At 42.1% G+C, this 7,377-nt stretch overlaps 1 protein-coding gene across 1 annotated transcript in view; it reads left to right on the top strand.

Moving 5' to 3' along the window:
- KIF18A (kinesin family member 18A) overlaps positions 1 to 7,377 on the top strand; it is a 144,534-nt gene that overhangs the window by 104,884 nt on the left and 32,273 nt on the right. The window lies entirely within an intron of this gene.

The raw sequence follows: 7,377 nt of genomic DNA on the forward strand, positions 1-7,377 counted from the left end.
TAAAGCTAAGTGTAGACCCCGATCACTTTATATGTATAGTTGGATTAGGTATTTCATATGCAGTTGACTTGATGCATTTATGCAGGCATTGACCTCTCCACCCATCTCGCCCCTCCCCACTTTTGCTGTCCCAGCTCACCCAGCTCTGCTGGAGATCCTTTCTGTAGCTCCTCTGCAGTCTGCCTGGGACTTAACCCCTCCACCCTTTAGCGACGTTTGTCATCCTCCCTACAAATTCTCGCACCGCGTGTTTACCCTTTTCAATTTCATTATGGAAATGAGTTACATAGGATGGCGCCCTCCCAGCTACAAACTCCTTGCGGCGACACCACTATTTGAGTCTTCCCGTTCTGAAAACTGACCATTGTGATCGCGATACCCTTTGTGTTCCCTATCTTTTTAACCAGGTTACCACCCTCCATGAGACGGAATCCTGGCTTATCCCATGACAGCTTTACTTTGGACTGTAGGAGGTTACCTTTGAGAGAACTTTGTCAAGGCTTTCTGAAAATCTAAAGTATTACATATCCCGGATCCCCCTGTCACATGTTTAGTGACCCCCTCAAAGAATTCTAGCAAACCAATGATCGTGCACCGGGCTATTTCTCTTTACAAGAACTGATGTTGATCTTCTTCCCACTAATTTATGCTACATATACATGATACAGGACAATATGTTAGGTTTGGCTGTATTTATGAGGAACTCCTCCCAAAGTATTGAGTTGCAAGCCTTCAGAAAGCAATGAAGGTGCCGTTTAAATTTTAGCAGTTGGACCATGGAGACCGGCTACGAACCATCATAGGCCAATTGGAGGTGTGAATGTTAATCTGGTTTATAGCAATGGGAATGGTAGGGTGGGAATCAGCCATGAAAACAAGTTTTTTTATTCTCCGGTGGTGATTCTTAGCTTATGTTTAATGCATAGAGAAGTGGACCCAATGGAGAATGACCATGAGCGAAGTGCCGGATTAGCAGCAGGCAATTCTCAATGGATATGAACAGACAGTGTTGCATTAATCATAGGCCAGAGAGAATGATGCAGTCATTGGGAATGTGAGTGACGGGCCATAATGACGAATTGGACATGTATTACTGTATCGATGAATAGCGAAGGGCTATCAGCGGATACATTACACTAATAGCTGAGGCTAGGACTCAAGTAGCATACTAAAAAAATAGTCCAGGGTGACATTTGCAATGGGCCAGCGGTTGGCAGCACCCAGTTTAGGCATGGAGATCAGGAACAGCTTGGACTGTAGGCCCAGTTAAGCTCAAGCTGCACTGTGCCACTATTATCCCACTGCATGATTTTTAGAAACGTAGCTTGAGTAGAGTAGTGTGGTTCTGGCGTCCGGTGGAGACGCATGCCCCAGCTTGCACGGTTGTAAATATATGCTGTAGAATATGCTACATAAGCTGACGTTAAAGCGCGCCACAGCCAGCACTTAACATGACTGTGTAGTCGTAGGCTCCAGCCTGAGCGAGAGCTCTCCCAGCGACTGTTAATTAAAACCCACCTCGATGAGGCCATAGGTTACCGAGCGAGCAACCTGGAGGGTGCTTCCCGCTCTGAGCACATCTACACTGCCACTTTACTGCTCTCAAGGGGGATGTTTTTTCACACCCTTGAGGAAGAAAGTTTACAGTGCTGTAAGTAGCCGGTAGACAACGCCTTAGAGATGTTGGTGATCTGCATACAATTTGGAATGTAGCTGGAATAAAGGACCGGAGAAAGAAGAGATGTATGTCCTCCTCCATCATGAATGTGAGTGAGGAAAGTGAGATAAAGGAAGTTTATTTACCCTTCACGGATAGTACAAGAGCCGGGGGTGCTGACTAATGAAATGAAAGGCAACCGGTTTAAACAAAGGAGGAAGTTACTGCTTCACACAACACACAAGACATCTGATGGCAACTCATCCTCTGACTTTGTTAAAATCATTCTCACCTTAGTTGCGGAAGGGCATATTGTGAAAGCCCAAAACTATAACTGGGTTTCAAAAAGAATTAGGTTTCGTGGGGAGGAAGAGTCGTATCTGGAGGGCTATTAACCAAGAACAACAGACGCTCGGAAAACCTGGTCAGGGATTCGAACCCCATTCTCTGGGTGTCCCTAAGTCTCTGAGCTGCAGACACTGGGCTTGGATGACAGGATGGATTCACTTGATAACCTGCTTGTTCTGTTCATTCCCTTTGAAGCAGCTAGCATAGCATGCTCGTCTACAGAGACAGGGCGATACTGGGTAATATGAACAACCTAGCTGTTTCTTATGTTCTTCCACAGGCTCCTGTGTCTTTTCTCCTTGCTGCTTTGACGCGCATTCAGTTTCCACTGAGCTGAGCCTAGCCTGTGAGAGTAAATTTTACAGTAGTTGTTGACAACTCTCCTAATTTCTCATGAATCTCCCAAATTAGATGTTGGTTTCTGAAAAGCATCCAAGATGTGCGGCTTCCGCGATACCACAGCAGCTCTTCCCTCTAGTCAAGATCCGTCCCCTGTGCTCATTTCCTAGTATCCTTCAAACACGTTTGCGGCTTAGTAGCCTCCAGGTTTTTTAACTTATTCTTACTATGGATTCATTCTGATATTCATGTGAAGGATTATGTTTTAAAGGCATCCTTTTGACATCAACTGGCTATATTTGCCCAGAGAACCCCTGATACTGTTTTTATTATTTACTTGTTTGCACGGTATGAAATATTTTTCTACTGTGGAATGAAGTTAACAAATTATTAATGCCTCTGGCAATAATGTTGTTTACTCTACCTACTCTAAATTCATGCTTAAATGCTCACAATTTACAGTTAATTTAAAATATTTTCTGGATTTATCTGATAGAATCTTCTAAACTTGGCAACTCTCTCCAAGCATTTATTGTGTTCCACAAGACTTCGCTCCTAGTCATATCTTAAGGACATTTACATAACCCAGCATCTTACGATAAGCCAACTTTCTGAAATTGAACTCATTCGCAGCAATAGTAGCTGCAGAAAAAAACAAATAGAGACACTAGACACTTAACTTTGGTCCCGAAACACACACTTTCAGATGCATATAAGCTGCAAGCAAAGCCTCCTAAATTAATATTTAAAAATGTCTGTCCTGAAATGTTGGAAGATTAGTTATTCAAAAGACTAAGAATGGATTTGCTGGAATAAGCTGGTGGATTTCAGAATTAAAAAGATGGCTGTCCAAAAACTTTTAAATGAAAGCCTTGGTCACAATTCTTTTAGTGTGACGAGGTACATATGTCTGAATATGAAGGCATTGGTTTTACAGTTAAAAATGTATACACTCCTTGACAAAGGCCAGACTCTCGGATTGAGAGCGGACACTTGTAAAAAGAACTAAAGGGAATCATTAGTGCTGCTTTGCAAAGAGTAGCCAATTTAAAAGTGAGTTAAAACCAAAAAACCCCCACACCACCACCACCGCTTTCCATATCATTGGCCAATAGACTTTGAGAAAAATAAACTGTCTTACCACAGCTATGTCTATAAAAGGATAAGGGGTTAGGGGAAAATTAACTCAGCACCTGCGCGGACAATCTCCTTCAATGAACACTATCTCCTGCTTGTTTATGCACATCGTTCAGACACAGAATTCCACATGCCTCGCTGAAATGAAGACAGCAGTAACGAAAAAAAAATCCTGTTTGAAAGTCTTTAAGTTAAGTTAGAGGTTGATTTTGTATAGAGTAACAAGTTATTCATGATGGCGTGGCAAAGACCACCAGATCAGAGGGAGAACAGGGCTTCTTGGACAACCTAACCGCTGAAAGTTTCCAGATCAACAGAAGTGGGACTTCAATTCACCCTGACATTGCTGGAAGTAATACGCATGCACAGACAATCCGAAATTTTTGGGATGAGTGTTGGGAGCAACTTCCTTGTACCAGTTGCCTTATAGCGAACTAACTAGAGGGCCATGCTTCCTCTTTACTGGTGCCTGCTTACTATACACGGGAACAGAATTGGTAGGAAGTAGCAAGTGCAGTGACAACCTAGGCAGACGTGACCAGAGATGTTGAGTTAGATCCCTGACAAAAGGAGAAAGAAGTAATAGCAAAATTACTGGCTCCTGGACACGGATCTCTGAACTTTCAGAAAAGCAGACTTTGACTCCCTTGGGGAACTGGATGCAGGATCACCCTGAGGAGACCTGATATGAGGACGACAAACAGTCCAGGAGAGCTAGACTGATATTTAAAGAAGCCTTATTGAGGGTGCAGGAACAAACCATCTAATGTGCAGAAAGAAATGTAAATATGGCAGGCAAACCGGCTTGGCTGACCAGTGAAATCTGGTGAACTTAAACTCAAAAAGGAAGCTTACAAGAAGTAGAATTTGGACAGATGACTAGGATAAGAGATATAAATATCTGCTAGAGCATGACAGGGCCCACTATATTAGTCTCTTTCTCTTCTGGGATTCCCACTAAACAGGGATATCAAACACAGGCTCAGTGCACAACATAAGATGTACAATCATCGGAGGGTGCAAACAAGAAGAAGGGAGAGGAGTTATACTAGGCAGGTGTGACAGAAACCCAGATCAGTGGGTACAGGAGTCTGGTAAGAGGGCAAATGCTACGTACTGGATGAATAGTTTCTGTTCCTGAGTGACAGAGCATGGGGCTGCACTAGAGTAATCAGGAACCTACTAGAACCAATTAAGGCAGACAGGATAGATACACTGCAGCCAATCAAGGCAGCTAAATCAAGGCACAGGGTTAAAAAGGAGCTCACTCCAGTCAGGCAGGGGAAGCCAGAGGAAGAGGAAGTGCATGTGAGGAGCTGGAGTAGCAAGAGGCACCAGATCTGAGAGTGAGAGGGTGTGCTGCTGGAGGACTAAGAAGTACAAGCATTATCAGCACCAGGAGGAAGGTCCTGTGGTGAGGATAAAAGAAGGTGTTTGGAGGAGGCCATGGGGAAGTACCCCAGGGAGTTTACAAGCTGCATGACAGTACAGGAGGCACTATAGACAGCTGCAATCCACAGGGCCCTGGGCTGGAACCCGGAGTAGAGGCAGGCCCAGTTCCCCAAACCTCCAACTCCTGATCAAGACACAGGAGGAGTTGATCCAGACTGTGGGGAAGATCATTGAGGGCGAGCAAATCTGCCAATAAGTGCAGGACCCAAAAGGTAGAAGGAGGAAACTTTGTCACACATGGTACAACAGTCTAATTAGGATGTCCCAGAGTTCACAATCTTCACTGGGAGCACCTCCTTATGTCTTGTTGGAGAAATCAGCTCTCATCATGGTCATGATCCCACCATTACCAGTAAGTTAACCTTGCCCTCATATATGGCCATTAGTCATAATTTCATTACAAAGCCCGACTTCAACCAGGTAAGCACCCCCCCCCCCCCCCTAAGAAATGAATAATGGCCTAATCTGGACCATCTTAATCCTTTTCAAGGCCGGTGTGGTGAACACCCCATCAAAAGGAAGTAGACAAGATTAATAAGAAAAGAATTTAAAACTGCATAATCATAAGGAACATAAGAATGGCCCATAACTGGGTCCAGAACCATATAACCATCCACATCCAAAGAACGTCCTGATCTCTGACGGTGGTCAACATCCTTAGAGGATTTTAAGGCCCGGCTTGACAAAGCTCTGGCTGGGATGATTTAGTTGGTGTTGGTCCTGCTTTGAGCAGGGGATAGGGCTAGATGACCTCCTGAGGTCTCTTCCAACCCTAATATTCTATGATTCTATGATTGTTTTTCTATTAACATTTCACTACTGTCCTCCCCTTTACTGCACAGAAAAGGTATTATGGTTAAGCTTTAGTTACAAACTAAAATTAGCAAATAATAAACTATCTGCTATCTGGTCTTATAGTTTGTATATACTGTAGTTTTGTGGCAAAAATGAGTTGTTATATTAACTATTTTTTCTATCAACTTTCTATCTTTCAAACATTTTTCGAGCTATTAAAAGCTGTAGGGTAATCTCTGTGGGAGAAGACTTAAGGAATGTTTCTGGTTGATAAACTCAATATTCACTTCTAAAATTGCATTCAGTTTTTTCTGTCAAAAGTTTTTTCATCAGTCTTCCTGAATGAGTACTGCAGTTTAACATTTTCAGGTTATTTCCTGAGCAAGCTACTAACTGCTTACCTGATCATAAGAATTAAGCAAGCAGAGTAGAGGTAAAGTGTGATTCTGAGACTGCAAACTGAAGTGAAGCCAGTCCATAGTAGGTGTAATTTTAAGCATACCATAGTTTACTTCATCAGTTTAAAAGTTAAAATTAAAGTAAAAATAAGAACATTTCACTTTTGTGACTGGCCTCTGCTAGCTTCGATTTGTAACATGATAATTGTTTTACTTAAATTATAAACTATCCATTAACCAGAGTTACCACTAACCCAGCTATTTCAACAATGGTATATATCTTACACTGATTCTCCTTTGCTAAAAACTTCAGCAAAAGTAGCATCTTCCCTCTTTTCTCCCCTCAGTTGTTTTTGTTTGTCCGTTAGTTTTAAATCAAGCCATAATACTTTAGTCATTCTACTTACTGAGGGGGTAAATAAAGTATTCTCTATTAGGTGTGATCATGGATGTCTACTTTATTGCTTCCTTTGACATTTTAAAGATTTTCAGAAAACATTTAATTTTTTTAACTGTTCAACTTTTATTGGAAATGAGGTTGTTGTTAGAAGAGTGACAATATCCAGTGTAACATTCCTACTCTTCTTCTCTCTTCTTATTAGCTCCAAGGTTTCTTCCCTTCTCATCTGCTTCTCTATTCCCTCCACTTGTTGTAACAATCCTCTCTCCTTCCACCTCATGACCACACCTGCCCCACAGTGTGCAATACTTACTAGATGTAAGCCAAACTGGCAATGGCTACATTGTGGGGGCTAGGTGCTGTTTTTTTAAAGAAAAATAATAACTTATGACTTAAAACCTTCAGGAACAACTAAGATGTACAATAGCTAACCTGATCTTACTTGCGTTATCTTTATGCACCATTCCGTGGTCACTGTCTTCTTTCTATTTTTTTGTCACACTGGTCTGGAGTGTGTTGTTTCAACTTAGATTCTAAGCTCTTTCGGAAAGAGATCTGTGTACATGCGTGTGTGCAGCACCTTGCACAACAGAGCCCAAATTTTGCAATACAGGTAACTACCATAATAGAAATAATTGTATTATTTCCCTTAAATACAAATGTGTTCATTTAACAGAAATTATTTCTAATAGCTTTTTCTTGCATAGAAGTTTACTTTTTTTGGCAGAGAAAGGAGGAAAGAAGGGCAAAGAAATGAAACCAGCTCATAGACTCATAGGTCAGAAGGGACCAATATGATCATCTAGTCTGACCTCCTGCACAAAGCAGGCCACAGAACCCTACCCATCCAC

This window comes from Chelonoidis abingdonii, chromosome 4 (assembly GCF_003597395.2).
Source record: "Chelonoidis abingdonii isolate Lonesome George chromosome 4, CheloAbing_2.0, whole genome shotgun sequence".
NCBI classification, from domain to species: domain Eukaryota; kingdom Metazoa; phylum Chordata; order Testudines; family Testudinidae; genus Chelonoidis; species Chelonoidis abingdonii.